Raw genomic sequence first — 24,648 nt, 5'->3', positions numbered from 1 at the left:
GTGTCCTCTGTGTCTTTCTCTGCACCAAGTTTAAATGTGACTTTAACTACTGATTTGTACCTTGTTGACACGTTTCTTGAGAAGGCTCGTCAGTGAGGAAGCGTTTCTGCAGTTCCCGTCCGTCCTCCCTTTTGGGTTCTGGTTTTTATGGACCGAGGCTGCCTGCACGTAAGAGCCCCGGGGGGCAGCGCCCGCCATTTCCGGGGGTCGGCGGAGACGCTGCCTCCCGCACCAGAGGGGCGAGCTTGCCTCTCCCTGCAGCCACCGCCTGGTTCTGGACGTCTTCCTTGTGCCGCCCTGAGTTGCATGGGGCACAGGTGGCGGGGGGCCTGGGGCGAGCTCCCCGACTGGGGCCCCAGGCCCTGGAGGCCCACTACCCTCTCCCTACATCCTGTGAAAGGCCGGCCTGGAGCGAGTTGGCAGCCGTGGGTGGGGGGGCGGGGCGCAGCTCTAAGCACCGGGTCTGATTTGCTGCAGAGAAACTGTCCTGATGCTTGTTTCCAGCCGCCGGCCCTTACCACGGAAGTGGAGTCAGCCAGGGACCGGTGGGGACGCACCCCAGAGACGTGCACCCCAGGCCGGGCCGGGGATTCCGGCAGAGGGCGAGGGGCTTCCAGGGTGGCCCGGGGACTCGGCAGGCGTGGGCTCTCAGCGCCGTGGCTTTGAGGGTTCCTGCTGACGTGGCGCAGATCTGGTGCCGAGAGGCTCAGGGGCCCACTGAGGTTTGGTGGCCTCGCCGCGTGGGTCAGGGTGCGCGCCTCACACACAAGAGACTCGACTTTTTAAGGCTGATCATCCCACAGTTTGGTTAACCACGCCCCTTTTCACTCTCAGAGCTGTGGACTCCACACGTACCCGTCCACGGGCGGGACCCCCGGGACAGTCAGCAGCGGTCACTCTGGGGCAGGCGGGCCCATGCGTCCCCCAGGACAGCCCCGTGGACCGCGTGCAGCCGATGCAGCCTACGCCACGTCTGTCTCCATCTGGTCCACTGGCCCCCGGATGCCGGAAACGTAGGTGCCGAATTCGTGCAGAGAAAGGCACCTCGGCTTTGGTCGGAACCGAGGAGAGGATGAGCAAACAGAGACAGACTCCGTCCCCTGCGTGTGCAGTGCGGCTTAACACAAGCAGACGCACACACAAGTTCCGAGGTGTTTGAAAATATGAGCACGTTCCTGCTTCTTTGTTCATAGGTAGAGACGCCTCCGTCCTCCCCTGTGCCTGCAGCTCCGCAAGGTGGGACGGGCGACACGTTCCGCCGCGGGCCCGTCCCCACCGCCGCCCGCACCCCGCTCAGAGCTTGGTGTGTTCTGCTGCCTTCTGCCGCCGGGCCCGCCCTCAGCCGGGGAGGGCAAACGTGACGGCTGGGGGTGGGGAGGCCGCCTCGCAGACGAGGACGGCCCGACCCGAGCTGACCGGGCTTTGTGGGCAGGCGTCTCGGGAAGCCACCGTCGACGGAAACCGGTCCGCGTCTGTCCCGTGCACGCGTCTCCAGACCTTCCTGCCTCCTGTTCTACTTCCCTGCCCTCCCCTGCCCTCCCCTGCCCTCCCCTCCTCATCGCTGCCCTCCCTTCCCTCCCCTGCGGTCCCCTCTCCTCCTCCCCCTGCCCATCTTCTGCCCTGCCCTCCCTCCCTTGCCCCTCCCCAACCCTCCCCTGCTCTCCGCCGCCCTCCCCTGTGTTTCCCTCCCCTCCCATCCGCCTTCTCCTCCTGCCTCAGGCCCTCCTCATCTCCTGCCCATGGCAGAGCCCCTAGGATCAGATTCTGGAACTTTCCCTGTTTGGGGAGAAACTCCTCTGTGAGCAGGGAGCCGGATTCCTCTGTACCTGTCTCCGCCAAGGGTACACCACCCTCCCTTCACCCGCCGCCCCAGCCTGTCTTGCCGTCCTCCTCCTCTTTCCCGTAACTCGCCATCACATGGGATCAAAGAGTCCCTTGTGAGATGACTCTGAGGCAGGCAATCTTCCCAGAGCCGGGGGGCATTTTCATTCCTGTTGAAAACTAAGTAAACATCAGAATTTTAACCAAGCGGTGTCTGTGCATGGGCTTTGTCATCCTTATGTGTAAGCCGTCTGCAATGGAGAGCAGCCGCGGATGCCCACAGGCAAACTGGTGCCCAAAGCAGGGTCCCCCGGCACGTTTGTCTTCTCCGTTTCACCTGGAAACTCTCCCGATGCTCGAAGAAATGCCGGTGAGTCACACACGGGGGCATGTCGGGTTCCTTCTTCTGGGAAGCCCCACAGCAGACCTGAATCACAGCACAGTACATCCAAGCCGGAATTAACAGCCCCTTCGTCCCCCAAATCTGGACGTGACGCCAGGGCCCCAGCGGCCCCGTCTCAGTCATGGCCAGAGGCAGCGGGAAGCTTTGTTGAAGCCCCTCTGGGCTCGCCAGCAAAGACGGAGTTGTCCTGGGACCCCTGCGTGCTCAGTCGGTGGAACGTCTGCCTTCGGCTCAGGTCGTGACCTCAGGGTCCTGGGGTCGAGCCCCGCATCGGGCTCCCTGCTCCGCGGGGAGCCTGCTTCCCCCTCTGCCTCTTCCCCCCACCCCACTCATGCTCTCTTTCTCTTAAAGAAATAAATAAAACCTTCAAAAAATATTAAAAATGGAGGGAGTGGTCCCTGTGCTGCTTATTTTATTTTATTTTATTATTTAATTTTTTATTTCTTTGCAGCATAACAGTATTCATTGTTTTTGCACCACACCCAGTGCTCCATGCAATCCGTGCCCTCCCTAATACCCACCACCTGGTTCCCCCAACCTCCCACCCCCTGCCCCTTCAAAACCCTCAGGTGCTGCTCATTTTAATTTAAGAAGTGTGGGTGAGGTCCCTTCTCCACCTTCAAACCCCATTCCAAGAATGGGCCGCCATGATTATACGTTAAATATGACTCAAGTCTGCAGGGAACCGGGACTCAATAAGCGTGAAAAAATTAATGGAAAGCTTAATTATTATAATAATACCATTAAAATCTAATAAAGAAAGAAAAAAGGTTGATTTCATTTTATTTTAGCTCAGGCTAAATAAAATCTAATATCTTTTTCTCCCCCCTTAGCAGAACCATAATTAATTTAGACGGGTTTTTCAGAAAAGCTGAATTTTAGGCTACGGTACTTAAAAACACCCGGAAACAGGTCGAGGACCATGAAACTCAGCACGTGGAGGGACGGGGCGGTCACAGAGCGCGTGGAGGGACTGGGCGGGCACAGAGCTGGCCCACAGAATCCATCGAGATGGTGGCGGTTCTCAGCAGGTCCGGGCTTTCCGCTGCTTTCAATTATGCATGAACCTTCCGGCTGCGCTGGTTCTTCCTTGGCCTCCAGAGCCGCGCGGCGCAGAGGTATGGAAGGCTCGGGGCATTAATTCAATTAACAATGACGCAGACCCCTCGGACCACGTGCGGCCGCACGCCCAACACGCGGGGAGCGCGTGGCCCAAAGCTCCGAGGCCGATATTCCCAACTTAATTTCCTAACGTCAGGAATACATGCCTACGTGTGTGAATGTTTTTGGTGAGCACTGAGCGGCAGCCTCTCCCATGGCTGGCGTGGCCGGCTGGCGTGTGGCTGCAGGATGGAGGGCCAGTCTCGGCCCCCGGGACAGGTTTATTTTTGCAATAATTCTCTTCGGCCACTTATTTATTCTGCAGACCATGTCAGCCCACCTCCTGCGTTCGCTTGTCCTTAAACATTCAGTGGGCTCTTCTGGGTTGTTGTCCCACAAACATTCACTGAACTTAAACTACACGGCAAACCCATCAGCCACCGAGGAGTCCAATTTAAATGATTAGTTTAAAGTTAACTGACTTAACAATTTAGACGACCACGGAATGCTCGCTGCTCCCTTACTTGGGGCCTCCCCGTGGGGTTATCCTGGTTTGACTGGAGCAGTGGCCCGTCGCAAGGCGTTGCCATTCTGGGTCTTTATTCTCAGTGAAACCTCCTCCGCGGCCAGTTTTGATTCGAGCAGCGCATCCGGTGTGCAGTCGGGCCCCCAGGAGTGCTGTGAGCCTCTGCAGGCCCCCCACCCCTCCCACACCCCACCCTGCAGCACCCCCGGAGTCCCCGTGGCTCCCCCCTCCCCCACTCCACGCTGGTTGCGCTCCTCATGGGAATAGCCAGGGCTCCTCCGACTTCAGGGCTTTCAGCCCAAAGAAACAAGGGGAAGGGGACAGCCACCTCGGTGACGGGGTCCACCTGGGAGCTCTTGATGAACGGGGCCCTTCATACTACAAAGCAACCTCCATGTGACCCGAAGCCAGCATGGTCACAGTGTTCCCTGTTCATGAAAATTCCCCACCGGGTCTCGGTCTGGGGGCTCCTTGACAGAACCGTGCGGAGTAGTCAGGAGGGCGAGTTGGGAGGACCCAGGGCTGGCGGATCCCGGGGTCCCGGCCAGGACGGTGGCCCGAGGCCAGCCGCGGTGCTTGCTGAAAGGACTCGGATGGGTCTGAGGGGCACGTGGGGGAGTCATGGCATTTACAACGGGCTGCACGAGCGGCTCCTGTCGTCCGGCTCTGCTCTCCGCATTCCCCCGGCTCCAAGGAGGCCCTGCCAGGCTGGGGAAGCGTCGTCTGTGTGCTTCTCTTCCCGTTACCTGCCCACTGACATGAGCATAGGCGACTTCTAATGAAGAGGCCTTACAGGGAGGGGGTGGGCGTGGGGTCTGGCCACGCTGCCCCGTGAGCCGTCGAGGAAGGAGGGCCGTCGCGGTGTGGCCGTCGCGGCCTCACCCGGAGCTCCAGGAAGTACCGGAAACCAAGCCCAGCTGCACTCAGGCCACCGCCGGGGAGGACTGTGTCCTGGGAGCAAAGCCCACGTCGATGTGGACGAGCCCGGAGCACCTCGAAGAAGGTGCGGATGCGAATCCCATCCGTCGGGGGCCGCGGGTTGGAGGCCGGGACCGGCTCGTGGCCCGCCATGCTGAGGAGGCAGATGAAGGGCCATGATCGTGGCTACAGAATGAGCTTGATGCTGCCGACACAGCCCTGTTTCAACCAAAGGCTTTGGGGCGCCCGGCGGGCTCCGTCAGTAGAGCGTGCGGCGCCTGTTCTCCGGGTGGTGAGTTTGAGCCCCACAACGGAGACAGAGTTTACTTGAAAGCAAAATCTGGACTCCGGGAGCCAAACTGAGGGTCCCGAGGGGAGGGGGTGGGGGCTGGGGTGACCGGTGGTGGGTGCTGGGGAGGGCACGTGCGGTGAGGAGCATCACGCGTAAACAATGAATCGTGGCGCTCGGCACTGGGAACGAAGGGTGCCCTGTACGCTGGCCAGCTGAACCCAGCCAAAAATAAGAAAATACATAAAAAAGATTTTAAGCTTCAGTTTAAAAAAAATCTTAAAAAAATAAACCAAAAGCTTTAAATCAAAACATGAATTTTTAAAAGAAGAGCGGCCCCCCCCCCCCCCCACTGCTCCACCGGCTCCGGGCCTGACCAGTTTTGGTTCTGTTCGGTGGGTCTGGTTTGTCCCGCGTGCTCTTCACACGCACACACTGCATTTCTTCCGTAAACAAACGGAAATGTTAACCCCCTAGTGTGACCCATTTTTACCAAGCATCGTCCGTGTTGCTGTGAGCGCTTCCAAGGTTGCCAAGGGTGACCTCTGTCCGCAGGTGGCAGAACCCGTCTCACTTCCTCACCGCCCAGCGTCGGGGGCCGACGGTCCCGGCCTCCAGCAGCCCAGCAGCCCCTCTGTGCAGCCGGGTGGCCCGGCCTAGGACTTCTGGAGGCCCGGAACATTCCTCTGGAGCTGAGGGAGGCCCCACAGGTCTGCTGCGGGCTGGGGCCTCTCCCGTCCGCACGGCTGGACCGCCGGCAGCCCCCAGCTCAGCCGCGACAACCCTCTCGTTCTCTTTCCTTGCAGGGCTTCTAATTTTACTCGTGGACCGTTTTCTGTGCTTCCTCACGCACCCACCTTCCGCCGTCTGACTGGGTCCTTAGCAGACTCCAGTTCCCTGACCTTGAAGGCACAGGCTCACAGGCTCTCAGATGGCATCTCTCCTCCACGTGCACGGAGGGAAAGCAGCGGCCGATGGGCATACGGGGCTCACCCTCAGGAAGCCTGGCCTGCAGGAGGAGTCATGCTGGGGCCCTGCCGAGCTCTGCTCGGGCGTCCGTCCATGCACCTGCGACGGCTGGCCCAGCAGAAGACACAGAGCCAGCCTCCGGGAGCGCGGAGACGCTGCGCAGGCCGCGGGGAGCACACGGTGTGTGGCCGCCTCGGCCGCAGTCACAGAAAACCATAGACAGGGCAGCCCGACGACGTTTTCCTCCTCACGCCGCGCAGGACGGAAGTCCGGGCCAGAGGTTCCCGCAGACCTGGGTCCTGGGGACGGGCCCTCTGGCCCCGGATGGCCGCATGCTTGCTGTGTCCTTATGGGCCGCTCCTCAGCAGGTGCCCTGGGAGGGAGGAGAGCCGGGCATCGCTTCTTGCAAAGACACTCAGCCTCCGGGGCCACGGTCCCATCCCGCAGCCTTATGTACCTTAGAAGACTAAGGTCACTGTCATCAAGTGCAGCCACACTTTGGGGGTCCCGACATATGACTTTGGGAGGCACAGACATGCGGTCCAGACGATAGGCCTCAGCTACTTGTAGTTTCTGGGACTTGGAAGATGCTCTTACTCTAAAGATAAAATAGAGGTCAAGGACATTCTCAGACAGAAGTTTTCTAGGAAGCCTCTCAGGACCTGGTCCCCAGCAGATGGTCGTCCTCCTTTCCACGGAGCTGCCTGCACCAAATCCCCGGGGGGGCCTGGAATGAGGTTCCCGGGCCCACCCCAGGACGCCTGTCTGTAATTGGTGGGGGTGTTGGTGAGGTTAGGGCATTTATTTTCAATGAACTAAATGTGAGAATCACTAATACCCACCACGGGAAGCTTGTCCAGCGCGTTGGAACACGTGAAAATACATTTGGTTTGAGTGACAAGACACCAGACCCGACTCTCCAGTGCCTGGCTCGTGGTTTGCTGTTTCATCGTTTAGAACCTTTTGAACTGAGACAGCTTTGTACCCTCACGGCCATTTTAGCGATGGCTGTAATTACCGTGACATTTTGAAATTACCATGAAGTACTACCCTAGCTTTTCAACAACTCCTCCCCTCCGAGGTGTGTGCCAGCCGGAGCTGTGGTGTCCCCGGGCGTCACCGCAACGCTGACCGTCGTGTCCAAGGATGGAAGGACGCCTGCGCTGAGCATAGAGCCGATGCCATGAGGTTTGATTCAGCTTTGCAGAGGGTGGGCCACGTCTCACTGGAAGCCGTGGGTGAGAACAGGGAAGGGAGCAAAGACGGGGTCATCCTGCAGCCACGGAGTGCCAGGTCTGCAAGTTCCTGCACTAGGTCCTCTCGAAGGGCTCATCTCTCCACTGACAGTTTTTTTTTTAAAAAGATTTTATTTATTTATTTGACGGACAAAGATCACAAGCAGGCAGAGAGGCAGGCAGAGAGAGAGGAGGAAGCAGGCTCCCCACTGAGCAGAGAGCCCGGTGCGGGGCTCGATCCCAGGACCCTGGACCATGACCTGAGCTGAAGGCAGAGGCTTTAACCCACTGAGCCACCCAGGCACCCCTCCACGGAGAGTTTTCAGCAACACTTCCCATCGTGCTCACGATGTCTCATGAGGGACCTACAGAAACACGTGGCTGAAGCTTCCGTGAGCTGTTGCCACAGCCTTGCCCGGCGCCACCAGGAGACCCCCGCCAACGTGTGCGGAACCTCACCGGCTCTTCGGGTTGAGCCCTCTGCCTGGCCATGTCACCGACTCTATAGCCGGCCCACAGGGGCTGCCACGACGCACCGTCTCTGTGCAGCCGGGGAGGACGGGGAGCTTCCCTCCAGCCCTGTGTGCGCCGCGCGTGTGTGCATGCTCGGCCTCACCCTGTGCAGCTGGACCACGCATGCAGGACACGCGGGGGCAGAGCTGCTGAGTCCCCAGTGCTGTGCTGTGGGGAAGACACAAGCGTGACTTCAAACATGTGACACACATTTAGTGTGACCCTTACACTCGAGCACCCCAGTCCAGGCGAGGTGGGGGGAGGCAGGGCAGTTCTAAGTCCTGGGGGCCAGGTGCTGTTGGGAAAGTTCCAGAGAGCACATCTGTGGGTCCCCCACCAGGGCCCCCTCACCTTTCCTGTGAGTAAAGGGCATCCGGAAAGGCAATGTGCCCACAACTCGGGGCACTTAGAGTGTGTTTCCAGATATGATCAAAAGCAGGCAGGCGGAACTCTTCCACGCCTCTTGTAGGGCTATGTCCTGGGGAGACTGTCTTACTGTTTACAGGGTGCTGGGGTCCCTACCCGAAGCGAGGGCTTGGCCTGCAGGAGACAGAGCTCTGCTGCTGGGAGTGTCTGGGGACAGGACACGGAGGGAACGCAGGACGATCCCTGCACCCCAACACGAGAACACCACTCCTGAGCCTGTTGGTGATCGTCCCCGGATACCCAGGAACACCTGCTGAAGACTGTGGAAGCCACAGGGGAGAGGACGTCCTCTCTCCCTCCCTGCACACTGTCCACCTCCGCCTCCCTCCGACCCAAACAGAAGCAAAGAAGGAGCAGGTGTCCTGCTCACCGCCTTCTGCGTGCCTCGAGTCCTCCTGCCGCTCACGCTTCCTGGGTGCAGGTCTCAGGCGGTCACCGAGGAGGCCCTCATTTGTTTGCAATCGTGTTGCTTTCCTTTGGGCTCTTTCCAGGTGAATGCAACAATTTTTCAAAAAGATGTAAATATAAAAATTAATTGAGGTAAATGTGGAGGCTGCCTAGTTTTCTGGTGCTTGCAGCAGTTTTGATGTAAGAAGCTTATATTTATTTTATATTCCAATTAAAATAAACACAAAATACCTTCCATATGCAGATGCTATGGGCGTCTCTTAGATATATACACACAAATGTATGGATACACACATCTGTACATACACCATGTATATACATATGTATTTATAGACATGTAAATATGTTTCTACAAATATATACGTATATTTAGATACTATATATAAAATGTGAGTAATTATTTAATTCTACATTCTTTTGAAATCAGAAAACTGCTCAAACTTCCATGGCTCTTTCTAAAGTTACTTCTTAAAATTTTGAGATCACCAGAAATTCACAACCATTTTTAAGAAAGAGTAAAGAGGCTCAGACACATAGACCAGTGAACAGAGTAGAGAGCCCAGATATGGACCGTCAACTCTATGGTCAAATAATCTTCGACAAAGCAGGAAAAAATAAAGAGTGGAAAAAAGACAGTCTCTTCAATAAATGGTGCTGGGAAAACTGGACAGCTATATGTAGAAGAATGAAACTCGACCATTCTCTTACACCGTACACAAAGATAAACTCGAAATGGATAAAAGACCTCAACGTGACACAGGAATCCATCAGAATCCTCGAGGAGAACATAGGCAGTAACCTCTTTGATATCAGCCACAGCACCTTCTTTCAAGATATGTCTCCAAAGGCGAAGGAAACAAAAGCGAAAATGAACTTTTGGGACTTCATCAAGATCAAAAGCTTCTGCACAGCAAAAGAAACAGTCAACAAAACAAAGAGGCAACCCACGGAATGGGAGAAGATATTTGCAAATGACAGTACAGACAAAAGGTTGATATCCAGGATCTATAAAGAACTCCTCAAACTCAACACACACAAAACAGACAATCATATTAAAAAATGGGCAGAAGATATGAACAGACACTTCTCCAATGAAGACATACAAATGGCTACCAGACACATGAAAACATGTTCATCATCACTAGCCATTAGGGAGATTCAAATCAAAACCACATTGAGATACCACCTTACACCAGTTAGAATGGCCAAAATTAGCAAGACAGGAAACAACGTGTGTTGGAGAGGATGTGGAGAAAGGGGAACCCTCTTACACTGTTGGTGGGAACGCAAGTTGGTGCAGCCACTTTGGAGAACAGTGTGGAGATTCCTCAAGAAATTAAAAATAGAGCTTCCCTATGACCCTGCAATTGCACTGCTGGGTATTTACCCCAAAGATACAGATGTAGTGAAAAGAAGGGCCATCTGTACCCCAATGTTTATAGCAGCAAGGGCGACGGTCGCCAAACTGTGGAAAGAACCAAGATGCCCTTCAACGGATTAATGGATAAGGAAGATGTGGTCCATACACACAATGGAGTATTATGCCTCCATCAGAAAGGACGAACACCAGGGGCGCCTGGGTGGCTCAGTGGGTTGAGCCTCTGCCTTTGGCTCAGGTCATGGTCCCAGGGTCCTGGGATCGAGCCCCGCATCGGGCTCTCTGCTCAGCGGGGAGCCTGCTTCCCCCTCTCTCTCTGCCTACTTCTGATCTCTGCCTGTCAAATGAATAAATAATATCTTTAAAAAAAAAAAAAGATTCTTTCTCTAAAAAAAAAAAAAAAAAAAGAAAGAAAGGATGAATACCCAACTTTTGTAGCAACATGGACAGGACTGGAAGAGATTATGCTGAGTGAGATAAGTCAAGCAGAGAGAGTCACGTATCATATGGTTTCACTTAGTTGTGGAGCATAACAAATAATATAGAGGACAAGGGGAGATGGAGAGGAGAAGGGAGTTGAGGGAAATTGGAAGGGGAGGTGAACCATGAGAGACTACGGACTCTGAAAAACCACCTGAGGGTTTCAAAGGGGCGGGGGGTGGGAGGTTGGGGGAACCAGGTGGTGGGTATTAGGGAGGGCACAGATTGCACGGAGTACTGGGTGTGGTGAAAAAACAATGAATACTGTTACGCTGAAAATAAATAAAAATTAAAAAAAAAATAGTAAAGAGGGAGCACCTGGGTGACTCAAAGGGTTAGGCATCTGCCTTCAGCTCAGGTCACGATCTCAGAATCCTGGGATCAAGTCACAAATCAGGCCGCCTGCTGAGCGGGGAGTCTGCTTCTCCCTTCCCCAATACTCATGTGCGCTCCCTCTCTCTTGCTCTCTGTCAAATAAATAAATACAATCTTAAGAAAAAAAAAAAGAAATAGTAAAGAGAACTGTCCTATACGCCAGTTCCCCCACGGTAATATTTGACAAAACCATAGTACAATGTCGCAATCAGGAGCCTGACATGGACACAGTCGAGAGCTGGAGCCTTTCCACCAGGAGGACCCACACCGCTCCCTTCCCACCCACGAACTCTTCTTAGTCCCTGGCGACCACTAACTTAGTCTCCGTTTTTTCACTGAACTCTTCAAGAATGTGTTGTACCTGGCACCGTGCAGTGTGTGATCTTGAGAATGTGCTGCTGTCGGCTTAGTTCTGCGAAGACGGATCCAGATGGCTGTGTGTCAACGTCACATCCCTTTTCACTGCTGACCAGTATGCCACGGTGTGGAGCAGCCAGCTCGTTCAACCGCTCGCCTACTGACGGGCATCGGTTGGTTTTTAGTTTCTGGGTATTATGGAACAGAATTAGGAACATCAGTTTTCATTTCTCTGAGATCATTATCCAAGAGTGCAATCACTCAGTCGACTGGTGTTTGCATGCTTTGTCCTTTAAGAAACAATGAGACCGTCTTCCCGAATGACTGTACAGGTACATTCTCACCAGCAGTGTGTGGGTGGTCTAGCTTTTCCACAACCTTGCCAGCATTTGGTGCTGTCACTATATTCTTAATCCGAGCATTTCTGATAGATGTGCAATGGTGTCTCGTTACGGTTTCAGTTTGCATCTGCCTAATTGCTAATGATAGCGAGTATAATTTTAGGCGCTTATTCGCCATCTGTATATCTTCCTTGTTGAAATGCTTGTTCATGTCTTTTTCCCATTTTCTACTTGGATTGTTATTTTTTTTTTAAACTTTGAGTGGTGAGAGCTCCTTAATTAATTCGGATACTTACTTTCCGTGGCTATCTGGTTTGGACATATATTCTTCCAAACTCTTATACAGTTAAGGTTTTTTTTTTTTTTCCACAGAGTTAATCTTTTTAATTTTGATAAAGTGTTATTTACAAATTTTAACTTTTACAAGTCATATTTTGGGATCTATTTACCTAGCCGGAGATCCCAAAGATTTTCTGCTGTTTTTTTTCTCTAAAGTTACAAAACTTTATATTTTGTATTCAAGTCTGGTATATTTTGGGTTAATTTTTGTATCAAGTGTGAAGTTTAAGTCAGGGTTCGTTTTTCTGTATATGGATGTCCAATTACACCTAACAGGATCTGTTGAAAGACTTTCCCTTTTACATTGGATTACTTGTGGGCTTTTGTCAGTAAATTGTACATATCAGTGTGGGTCTATTTCTGGGTTTTGTGTTTTGTTCCATTAATCTATGTCACTGTCCATCCAGTGGCACTACCCAGTCTGGATTATGGGAGCTATATAAAAGTCTGGGAATCAGACTGGTTCTTCCAATTTTTTTTTTCATGAAAAATAAAAAAAAAAACCCTCTTCTAGCTCCTTTTTATTTCCATATAATTTTTGAGTACTTTTACCTGTATCTACAAAAGCCTTGCTGGGGCTCTGATGGGTATCATGTTAACCCAGCGCTTTACTTTCACTTTGCCTCCACTGTTATGTGGGAACTGAGTTTCTTATGCTCTGCATAAAGTCGAGGCAAATGTTTCCTTTTGTTACGCCCACTCTGCCCATCGCTGCCTTTCAACTCATGTATTTAGATCATCTATGTTTAATGTATTCGTTGTGTTAGGGATTCATTCTGCGTTTTTGTTCTCTATGCTTCTCATTTCTCTCTTTTTCTGCTTTCCTATGGGTCCCTGAGCCAGTAGTTTTAGAACTCACTTTGCTATATTTACAGAATTCATTAATATCTCTTCATTTGGGGATCGTCGTGGGTGCTCTTGGGGTTACATGACACACATAGTTGATCACAATCCATTTGTGGTATTTTATCAGTTCAAGGGAAGCATGGAAACTTTCCTCTCTTGATGCCCCTTTACCTCCCCGCCTTGTCTGAAATATAATTGTTTTAAGTATCTCCTCTACATAGATCTAGAATAAAGTAAACAGTGTTAAAAGTTTTGTTTCAATCATCAAATATAACTGGGAACACTTCAGAGGAGAAGGAACCGTGTGTTTTGCCAAAATTCTGCTCTTTCCAGTCTTCTTTATTTCTAATATTCTAAGTTTTTTTTTTTCTTTTCTTGTTTTCTTTCTGTTTAAACAAATATCTTTAGCTATTCTTCCAGGGGATATCAGCTGGCAGAACAATTTCTTGTTTTTCCTTTATCCAAGACTATCCCGATACACCCTTCCTTCCTCAAGGACGTTGTTGCTTGGTTGGGACTCTGGGCCGAGAGCACCTTCCTTCCAGTGAGGGGAGGAGGTCTGCTCCCCTGCACGGGCCTCCACACTCTCATCCAGAAGTCTGCTGTCATCTGGATCACTTTTTCTTAATAGGGAACGTCTCATCTCTTTCAAAACTTCCCACTGCCTTTAGTTCTCAGAAGTTTGAGAATGATGTGTTTTGGCTAAGTTTGGGGGATTCTGTTCTGGCGGATGTTTTATTCTGGGGCAGCGTGGCTCAGCCTTGCAGTTTCGGGTTCATGCCTTTGCTGCATTTGGGAAGTACTCAGCTGTTGCCTCTCAGGGTCGCTGTCTTTCTGAACCCTGCGGTGGCAAGAAGCACCCACAGGTCCCTACGCTCTGGGAACTGTCATTCTCTTTTCTCTCCATTATTCAATTCGGGCAATTTCGGGTATCCTGTCTTCAAGCTTACTAAATTTGTTCCCTTCAAGTTGGTGTCCAGTACAGCCTCTGATTTATTTTTCTTGGAAATCACCGTATATTTTGTTCTACGATTTCCGTTTGGCCTTTCTTCATACTTTCTTTTTATCTTCCGAGACTTCCCGTTTTCTTCTTCTGCTTGGCCCGTGTTCCTGCTGTTCACTGAAGCCCTTCGGTCGAGGCTGCTTTAGTGTCAAATGATGCGAATGCCTGTGTCTCCGAGCGCTGGCGTCTCCTGACCGCCCCTTTCCCACTCGGTTTGGGATCCTCCTGGTGGGCGGAACGGAAACCTGCGTATTTCCTGCCGTGTCGAGACTGTGGACTCTATTTACAGGCTTAGATTTCCCGGCACAGTGCGGCAGAGGATGGTGAAGACTCAGAAGTCCCGTATCCTCACAGACGTCTAAGGCGTGGGGGGTCCTCAGTGCTGCTGGGGGGGGGCATTCTGGCTCCCACGTGGCCCCGACTGCCACCATGGTTTGGACGGCCCCATTGCTACTGGGCAGTGGAAGTCCTGACCCTCCCCTGGGCCCCCTCTGATACCGGCCCAGCAGACAGGGGAGCCACATGCCCTGCTTCCCTCTGACGGCCGTGACAATCTCCAGTCTCTCGACTTGGCTTTCTGCAGCAGCGCCTGGCGGGGGCCTGGGGAGGCTCATTACAGTCTCACAGGCGCAAGCCCAGCCCGGCCGCTTGGCCCTCGCTGGTGCGGAGTCGGCAGGTACCACAACTTCCCTATGGCCTCTGGCTGCTACTGTCTCAAGACCCCTGTCCTGCCGGGCTGCTCCTCTCCTAGGCACTTGACTAAAGAGAGCCAACTTTTACTGGACTTTTCCTGCCCCTGTTGGCAGTCGGAGTTGCTGGCTTCTTCAGCTCCAAGGCTGGATACACGAGGCAGAAGGAAACCCAGCTGACTCACCACCGTGTCATGCCTTGTGTCCCCAGGTCCCTAGCCAGTCTCTCCTATTTCCACCTTTCAGGGTCTCTGTATACTTGTTTCACACATAAAACCCAGAGAGTTTGGGGACAGGAAGAGTGCGTGCATTCTGTCCTCCCAGAAGCAGTCATTCATTTATCTCCCAAAGAATTTCTTTTATGATTCTTGGGGATATGAGTTTCTTAAAAGTCAGTTTTTACTCCTATTTGAAAGGATACTGATTGACTATGCCACTTTTGAGACATGACAGTCTGGCCCAGTATAAAAACGTTCCTTATTTTGAATATCCCAAATTATCCCTCTTAAAGGCACATAGTGCTAGACCGTGATTTTCCATCATTTGTCAAAAATTCCTGCAGTACCGAAAATGCCATTTATTACTGAAATGCGTACGACTCTTCTTCTTTTGTGTTTTAAAATCTCCTCCTCCTCTTTCTACCACTTCTTGTCTTCCTCCTTCTTTTTTATATTCCGTCCAAACTAGTGGACGCTACCTAACACAACGTGGCCGGGAGCTGGATAGCTCCCTTGACCCTAGGGCTGGTCCTTCCGTACTGCAGCAGCGTTGTGAGCAGAGAAGGTGACCAGGAAAGGCACCTCCACAGCCCCCCTCATCTTGTGTGCAGAACGTTGTACCTCACTAAGCCAGCAGCCCCGAGCAGGGCTCAGATCATGACCTTCCCAAACATTCCACGAACTCCAGAAGCCGGGGTGGACCACCAACCAGGCATGGAGGGATCCGGTTAGGACTCTTAGGAAATGACATATCTGCATTCGCGAAGTTGAGAAGAGACCAGTCGGGGCCTAATCGGGACCTGAAATCATACTTTGTGCATCTTTGTTCACTACTTATCCTCATCTGCGTAGACTCTGTGAAAGCTGGAGGCTCCTTTACCACATTGATGGTTTACCCACAGCACGTGGATCCAAGTAAGTGCTCCAGTCCTTGGAAAAAAGATGAACAAATGTGTGTCTTACCTTCAAGACCAACGCATTCTGCAACAGTGCATTTTCTTTTAGAAAACGTTCCTGAATCTGAACAGCACTCATGGACCCGAGACTCTGCTTACCTTGATGGAAACACCTTTTCCTCAGTGACACTTCTAGTCGCTTGAGGTCTCGTGGCAGGACCCAGCAAGCTTTCACAAACTGGTCTGAGACCTTAAGTGAAGAGTCCAGGCCACCGGCCTGAAGCGGAATTCACCAAATTCAAATGTTTTCCAAGGATGAATTCTGATTACACCCAATACATACTCTTAAAGGGAGGTAACGGTCTATAGCCCCATGAAAACTACAAATGTATTTCCACAGCCGAGACCCATATATTTCTTAGAATCATTTCCACGTCCACCGTTTTGAAGATGTAGGCACAGCCCTTCACAGCACGGAAGCAAAACCACACGGCTCGGGAACGCAGCCTTCGCTCCTGAGCACGTTGAAAGTGGGAATAAGCATGTAGGTAAACCAGACTGGAGCATCCTAGGGGAAGAATAAATCCGGAAGTTTAAAATATATATTTATATAAAGGGCAATTTCCCATTCCAATAATTATTTAATGTTGGATGAAGGTTATCAACATGGAATGTGAAATTTCTGAAATTTTAAGATTAAGTGAAGAAACGGCCCCAATCCTGGACGTGTTTTGTGGATGAGTGATCAGCTGGATACGTTTCTGAAGGGCTCTCTGCTCACACGTCATGCAGGAGCCCGTGATTCCTGCCGACACGAGGGTGGACCGCTTGCAGGGACCGGGGAGCTTGCCGGCCGGCTTTCTCCATTTCTCTCCTCCTTGGCTGGAGTGAATGTTTGGTAATTTGCAAAATAAATAGCACAACATTTCTGAGCACTCAATTCTGTGCTGACAGATATACAAATGTGGAGAGCATTAAGGAGGCATCCAGCATTTTCAATAATGCATGCTCTCCATCACTTAATTATTTTGAAAACATCTGTTGAAGGAAAAGATGTTCCAGAGGGGAATTAAAAAGTCAAATGCATCAGTGGCTGTGTTAGCCACGTTTCAGTCTCTAAAGAGACCCAGAGACCAAAGGGGTGCAGAACCCAGGGCGCCGAGTAAGACGAAGAAGAAACCAGCCCTGGCACTGCCCGTGTCATGCTGGACCCACGGGCCCCAGTGGGCCGTGACAGTCAGGGTGGGTTGAAAGAGCTCAGCACTACGGGCTGCCGAGTGTGCCCATGGCCGCTGTAACCGTGGCAGCGTGTCTGCAGGAAGGCCCAGGTCTGCCCAGGGACGTGACACAGGATTGCGTAGTGTAGGTGACGATGGTGTAGTGTAGGTGCCAAAGCGGACTTGTCCAATAAGGACAGAGGGAGGCGACGTAGCAGTGGTGTCACGCGCTACAGTTTTGCCGAGCTGCCGCGGTAGGGTTTCCTGGGGTCAGGGCAGCCCAAACGTAGCTAGCAGGAGCTAAGCGTCAGGGGAATGAGAAAAGGCGGCTAATGGCCTCATTTGAAAAACCGAGACCGTTGCAAACTCTGCCAAAGGCTGCCTGTGCCAATGTTTGTATATTGGTGACTTCGGCGGCCGCGCCAGATGCCTTCAGAAACCCCCACAAGGGGAGACGGGCATCGAGCCGCAGAGTCCCGCTGCTCCCTCTCGCCGCCTCCTTGTCCACCACCCAGACGACCTTCCTCACTCCCCTGATGTTCAGTGCTTGGAGTCGTCCTTAGGGGCCGAAGATACAGAGAAGAGCTTCGGCTCACTCCTGTCCGAGCCCCCGCTGCGGGCTGCAATGTGCTTGGGTCCAGGCGCACGGATGGCGGTGTGCGACGGGGCGTGAGGACAGGGCCGGCCACAGGACTGCGTGTCCTGTCTCTGGACCTCCTTGTGCCCGCTCCCTGCTGCCCATCTCGTCCTCACTGCTCCGCATTCAGTCAGAAAGTTTCTTTCGGTTCGCTTCAATGCAGCCTTTCTGGAGCGACAGACCAATAAGCCCACGAAAGAGGGAGAGCCCGAGCCTGCTTCTCCCTCCCCCTCCGCCCCTCCCCCTGCTCATGCTGTCTGTCTGTCTCTCTTATAAATAAATAAAATCTATTAAAAATATTTAGGAGCAAGGAAACCTATTTTTTAAAAAGCCCATAATTACATCTCATAGTCTGCTCTTTAAAAAGCCATTAGTGTTGATCTTTACAGCGTCTGCTACAGTAACAGATTTACCCACGTTAGAAACTTCGTAGCCGGGAAAACGTCTGTTGCCCCGTTACACACCTCATCCACGCCGATGACTCGTTAAAATATGGGCCTGTAAACAGGTGATGATTAAGTAAACGGTACAACACTGAAAACAGTCCCAGTGTAGTTTGACAAAGAATATGGTTTTCTGTCTCCCGTGTCTTCAGCATCCCAGGCAGGGGAACGGACACCTGGCCGGTGATCAGTGCCGGGTGTGGGCAAGCTCACTGTGCCACGCCTCAGACCGGACCCTGGGCGAGCAGGTCCAGGGGCTGCCCAGCCGCCGTCCCCCCCGTTGGCCCCCAGAGGAAGGTCCTCAAGAAGGACACACGGGCCTGTGTCCTTTTTTCTAAAGATGTCCTAAGTAGACAGGTTATTTGAGGGGAGAAACAAGGGTGGGAGGCATCCATTCATATAATTAGAAGTTAACTGGAGATTTGAAAATTCAATGCTATAGAACTCTTAAATATGTGGGTGAATTACTTCACATTCTAAAGGGAGAAAACTGCGTGTATGATACATTTATATACAAATAAAATAGAATTCAGTACTTACAAGGTGCATTGGGTGACCGTGTGGTACCACATGTCACTTACAAATTCATATTTAATGTGATATTGGCACGATATCTGACATATATGTAAAAATGTCCATTAAACATACATTTAAGGGTTAGGGTATTTTTCATATATTTGAAAATTAACTCATTTTAATAAATCCATAAAAAATTAAATAATTCTAGATCTTCATGGTAACAAAGGAAGGACATACATTTCATTTTAAAGCCTGAACATGAAATGTCAGAGAGGGTCGGAGTCACGCGAAGCGCGTGGGGAGGGTCTGTGCTGCGGGCGTGGCTGGGGACGAACTCCCCTGACATGTGGCAGAGCCGGCACCGTCAGTGTGCACGGAGCACAGCCTGTCTACGGGGGGAGCCAGAGACTACGGAAGGATGTGCCGAGCTCAGCACAGGTGCTGTCCCTGCGCCGGGGGCTGGCAGAGCAGGGCACACTAGTGACCCCCAACAGAGACCCCAGCAGACCCGGGGACCAAGTGTGGAGAAAAGGACAGTGCCAGGGACAAAGACCAAAGGAAAATCAGAGAAAGACAGCGAAGAGCTTCCTGTGAGAAATTAAGATACACGGACCCTCCCCGGAGGGGACTGAAGCGGGACCGGCACGTGCTGAGTGTTAGAAGGAAGCTGGACGTCCCTTTGGTCTCACTCCCTGGACAGATCACAAGACAAATGCTGACATCAGAGATGCGTGTGTGTGTGTGCCCAAGTGTGCCCACCTGTGTGTGTACACGCATACATGAACACGTGTGTTGTGCAGCTCTGTGCACACGTGTGTGTGCATGTGTGCGGCTGCCGGTTTGGGCAGCCCCTCTGAGATCAGGGAGGGGGGCCAGCGTGGAGACCAGAAGGGACTCAGGAGAGCAAACAGCCTCAGAGGAACATGACTGTCTGTCTGTGTCTGTCCGGAGCCTCCGCGTCTAGACAAAGTTTGTTTTGTCAGAACACAATGAAAAAGTGACGCGGTGAATTTAAGCATTTCTTTTGTTTTCCAGTGTAAATCAGTGCTTTCAGCCCATCAGAGTTCTTTGCACGGACGTATTTACATCCGCTCTTACTAGAGCTCTGATAAAGCTGGGAAGTAAAATAAGCACGAGCTTACGAGACACAATGACCGAAAGGGGGATGACACCATACCAGGGAAGTCAGGATCGTTTTGGGAGATGGGATGGGTTCCTGAATGAGCAGAATGGAGGGACTGGCAGCAAAGCCGGGGAAGCGGACAGCTGGCCCTGCCAACTGGAGAAGACAGAGCCTCCAAGAAGATCTGAAAGTCAGACGTAAAGTCGGGGAGAACGATGGGAATCTTTGGACTTTACAAAGAGAAGGTGAGCAGACGCTCTCCTCCTCCCCACACAGAAGGGCCTGCCCTGCCCCCAAACACACAGACTGTCAGGAACAGGGAGGCCCACTCCCCGGAGGGGTCACCAGGAAAGGCTCTGCTCCCTGGGACACGTGTCCCACTGAGGATGTGATGAGGAGTCTTTCTGAAAACAAGAGCTACTTGGGAGGCATCCCGGCCTCTTCTCCGGGCTCCACACATACTGACAGAGATTGGGAAAGCAACCAGTCCAGGCAGGGAATGCTGAGCTCCTCGTGGGTTTCAGACTGGGCTTCTTTCAGCGGGAACAATAACTTACACATTAACTCAATTATTTCAGAGTACTCCCCAATTTTAAGTGTGAAAGCAAACTTCAAAATCGTTTTCAACTATTCAGTCTTAGTAATGTCTTGTTCACTTTCCTCCTGAAGCTACTGACATTGTGTTTCTGACAAGAGGCTGAGATGGGGTCCAGAACACAGCATTTAGCCTGGAGAAAGGGGGAGGGTGCCGGGTGTGGTGGGCAATTAGGAGAGCTCCCTGGAGACAGACCTGGCGTTGGGGGAATGTTCCCCCCCCCCGTCTGACAACAGGGGGAGGACAGAGCCTTCTCCTCCTTAAACAGGACTGTCTATAGTCTGATGTACCCCTCCAGTAAGAATTCTCTAGCTCCAACTAAAGTTTGGGCACAGATAATTGACAGGCAGAAGAAAATTACGGAAGACAGGGGAAGAAACAACCTACGATTCTGTACAACGAGAGGAAACCACAGTCCACTTTGTGTGTCTTTGTGAATGTATGTACATGTGCTGTGTTGGGGGGACAAGCCCACCAAGCCCTTGTCTTTCGCAGGAGAAAGTCAACACAATTTCTAATTCTAAAGAATCGGAAAGTAGTGGTACAAATGCATTCTTAAAAAAATATAAAGTTGAATGCTAGGGGAAGTACCTAAAAAAATTAAGAGCTGATTCTTTTACCCAATGAAGCAGGAGTTGGGGGTCGGGGTAGAGGTGGGTTGGGCAGAAGGATGTTGGCAAAGTTCACCTTGCCACGTGATCTGACATTTGAAACTGCGCATGCATTAATCTGACTTTAAGTCAGCAGCAGACAGGCCGTGGTGGGGCAGCTGGTAGCTGGGTGCTGCTCTCTGGTAACGGGTGCTGCTCCCCGGAGTCCATCTCCACCCCAGACACAGCAGCGTGGTCAACCACTTGGTGGGCAGCCCTGCTATCTGCTTTCTGAACGTCGTGCCCTCGCTGTTGCTGTGATGAACGAATGAGTGATGTCTTCTACCTACCTGGACACCTGGAGGATGGGGGACCGTGTCCATCATTTATCCAATGGTCTCGTGGTGCTTTGTCAGTGTGACACAGCACAGGAGGGAATTAAATTTGTTGCCAACAAGATCCAAAAGAAGAGAAAGAACTCTATGGATGGAGTCGGTGGTTTCCAGTGCGGGGGTTTGTATGAGTGTAAGGCTCATGGACAGAAGGGAAATGACAGAGCTGCAGTCTCAGCGTGGGGCCAGACGGCTGAGATGCCCGAGGACACCCACCTTCCCCGCAAGGTGCACAGCTGGAGCCACGTGTACCCTGTGTCATCCAGTCAGCTGTGCCATACGGCTTCCTGGAGTTGCTCGCCATGCCTGAGCGTGCCATCGTAACAGCCAAGCTCGCCAAATGTTACTTAAAAGACAAAGCATGGATTTGAGTAGAAAGTGAGTTATTGTTTCTCTGGAGCCTAAGTTCATCAGTCGAAGTGAGTCAGAGGAACACGTTCTTGGCTTCTTTGAAGACAGTGAAATGGGTGACTGTCCTGGAACTCTGGGCTTGCTGTGCAGGAAAGACACGAGGAGATGTGGACAGTAACCACTGCGGACCGCACAGGCCAATTGCTCAACGACGTCCGGATAGCTGGGGCTGAAGTGCGGCGGGTGAATCGGGCAGACGCATATCGTGGGCACGGAATTCCCACGGCGTTCGCTGCTGACCGTGAGAAAGAAGCCGTTGAATCAGCCGGCCCTCGCTATCTTTGTTCATTGATGAAACACTTATTTTCACAAAAACTCTTATGGAAAGGAAACTGTTTATTTTGTTGTGGTGGAGAAAAACGAAAGTGTTTCTAAGTTAAAGTATCTTTTCCTCAGAGGGCTGCACCTGTTTGAAAATGGAGTGCCACCAAGACACACCAGTCTCCCGCAGAAGTGCCCTTCCCTTCCCTAACTTTGGAAGAGTGTTTTCCTGAGCTCCTCATTAGAATACAAGAGCAGGAAAAGAAAGAACAAAAAAGACTGCATAATCAGAAGTCTCAAACCCACTGTAATGGGATTAATATACAGGCAATTGAGTCCTTACTGAAAATTTATTTGAATCAATTGATATGAATTTTCACTAGAGTAAGACTGAGATCTATAAGGAGCAAACTGAGAGGACCATTCCAAAGATTGTCTTTTGCAAAATATTTTTATCTGGATTATAATTCTGTGCCATGACATACTGCAGTATGAACCTTGATTATTTTAAATTACTCACTTTAATATATGCCCACAAATGCTCTTAATGTTTAATAGTCATCTTGCTGAATCCTACAACAACCCCATAAGTCAGATCATATTAGAATCCCAATTTTACAGGTGAGAATCTAGGGGTGCATAAGTAACATGATCAGATGAGAAATGTTGTAAGTGGTGGGGTTAGGATTCAAGTATGAGAATCTCCTTTTTAACCCCCCAGACTGACTTTAAGATGTGAGTGAGGGGCGTTCCACTAGGGTTTTGATGGATTCGTCTCACACTGGGGTCTTTCATCCACTTAGTGTTTACCTTTCTGTGAGCTGTACGAGAACACTCAAGTTTCATTCTTCTGTATAAAGCTGTCCAGTTCTCCCAGCATCATTTATTGAAGAGACTGTCTTTTTTCCACTGGATATTTTCCCTGCTTTGTTGAAAATTAGTTGACCATAGGGTTGAGGGTCCATATCTGGGCTGTCTACTCTGTTCCACTGGTCTATGTGTCTGTTTTTGTGCCAGTTCCACACTGTCTTGCTGATCAGCACTTTATCATACAGCTTGAAGTCTGGAATTGTGATGCCTCTAGCTTTGGTTTTCTTTTCAACATTACTCTGGTTATTTGGGGTCTTTTCTGGTTTCATACACATTTTAGGATTATTTGTTCCAAAGCACTTTGACAAATGCCATTGGTATTTTGATTGGGATGGTCTTGAATTTAGAGATTGCTCTGGGCAGCATAGATGTTTAACGATGTTTATTCTTCCGATCCAGGAGCATGGACGGATCTCCCAGCTTTTTGCGTCTTCTTCAGTTCCTTTCATGAGTGTCTGCAGTTTACAGAGTATAGATCCTTTACGTCTTTGTTTAGGTTTATTCAAAGACAAGGGAAACTAAAGTGAAAATGAACTTTTGGGACTTCATCAAGATCAAAAGCTTCTGCACAGCAAAGAAAACAGTCAACAAAACGAAGAGGCAACCCATGGAATGGGAGAAGATATTTGCAAATGACACTAGAGACAAAGGGCTGGTATCCAAGATCTATAAAGACCTTCAAACTCAACACCCAAAAAACAGCCAATCAAGTAAAAAAATGGGCAGAAGACATCAACAGACACTTCTCCAAAGAAGACATACAAATGGCTAACAGACACATGAACAAATATTCATCATCACTAGCCATCAGGGAAACACCAATCAAAACCACATAGAGATACCACCTTACACCAGTCAGAATGGCCAAAATTGACAAGCCAGTAAACAACGAATGTTGGAGAGGATGTGGAGAAAGGGAAACCCTCTTACACTGTTGGTGGGGATGCAAGTTGGTGTAGCCACTCTGGAAAACAGTATGGAGGATCCTCAAAAAGTTAAAAACAGAGCTACCCTACCACCCAGCAATTGCACAACTGGCTATTTACCCCAAAGATACAAATGTGGTGAAAAGAAGGACCACATGCACCCCAATGTTCATAGCAGCAATGTCCACAATCGCCAAACTGTGGAAGGAGCCGAGGTACCCTTCAAGTGACAAATGGATAAAGAAGATGAGGTCCATATATACAAAGGAATGTTCCTCAGCCATCAGAAAGGATGAATACACAACTTTTGCATCAACATGGATGGGACTGGAGGAGATTAAGCTGAGTGAAATAAGTCAAGCAGAGAGAGTCAATTATCATATGGTTTCACTTATATGTGAAACGTCAATGATTATTTGACCATAAAGTTGAACATAAGGAATAGCATGGAGGACATTAGGAGAAGGAAGGGAAAAACGAAGGGGAGAAAATCAGAGTGGGAGATGAACCATGAGAGACTATGGACTATGGGAAACAAACTGAGGGTTTCAGAGGGGAAGGTGTGTGGGGGGATGGGGTAGCATGGTGGTGGGCATTAAGGAGGGCATGCATTGCATGGAGCACTGGGTGTTATATGCAAACAATGAATCATGGAACACTGCTTCAAAAACTGTTGATGTACTGTGTGGTGACTTAACATAATAAAAATGAATAAATAAATAGATAAGGTTAAAAAAAGATATAAGGGAAGTTCCAAATGCCTAGTCAAGATCCCTTCTCAAGAATCTTTTTAAAAATAGCTACAGATTTTAAGCGTACAATGCTTCCCTGAAATTATTCTTGCTTGATCTCCTTGCTTCTCCCTAAATATGTTCCCCATAAGCTGGAGAAGCGTATAAGAGCTGTATGTAGGGGAAACATAGAAATACATGTTTGAAGTACACTCATGTATTTATTCATTTATTTTCTTTTATCTATGTAATTTTTAAATTTTTTTCCTTATATCTATGTATTATCTATCTATCTATGCACCTATCATCATCATCATCTGGTATCTATTTCTCTATCTACCTATCTCCCGCTTATGATGTATACCTGTATTTTATATTATATTATCTATCTATCTATCTATC

This window comes from Martes martes (genome assembly GCF_963455335.1).
Source record: "Martes martes genome assembly, chromosome: 5".
In the NCBI taxonomy this organism is placed as follows: Eukaryota; Metazoa; Chordata; class Mammalia; order Carnivora; family Mustelidae; genus Martes; species Martes martes.
The sequence above is the reverse complement of the archived record's forward strand: the minus strand, read 5'-3'. Positions refer to the sequence as shown.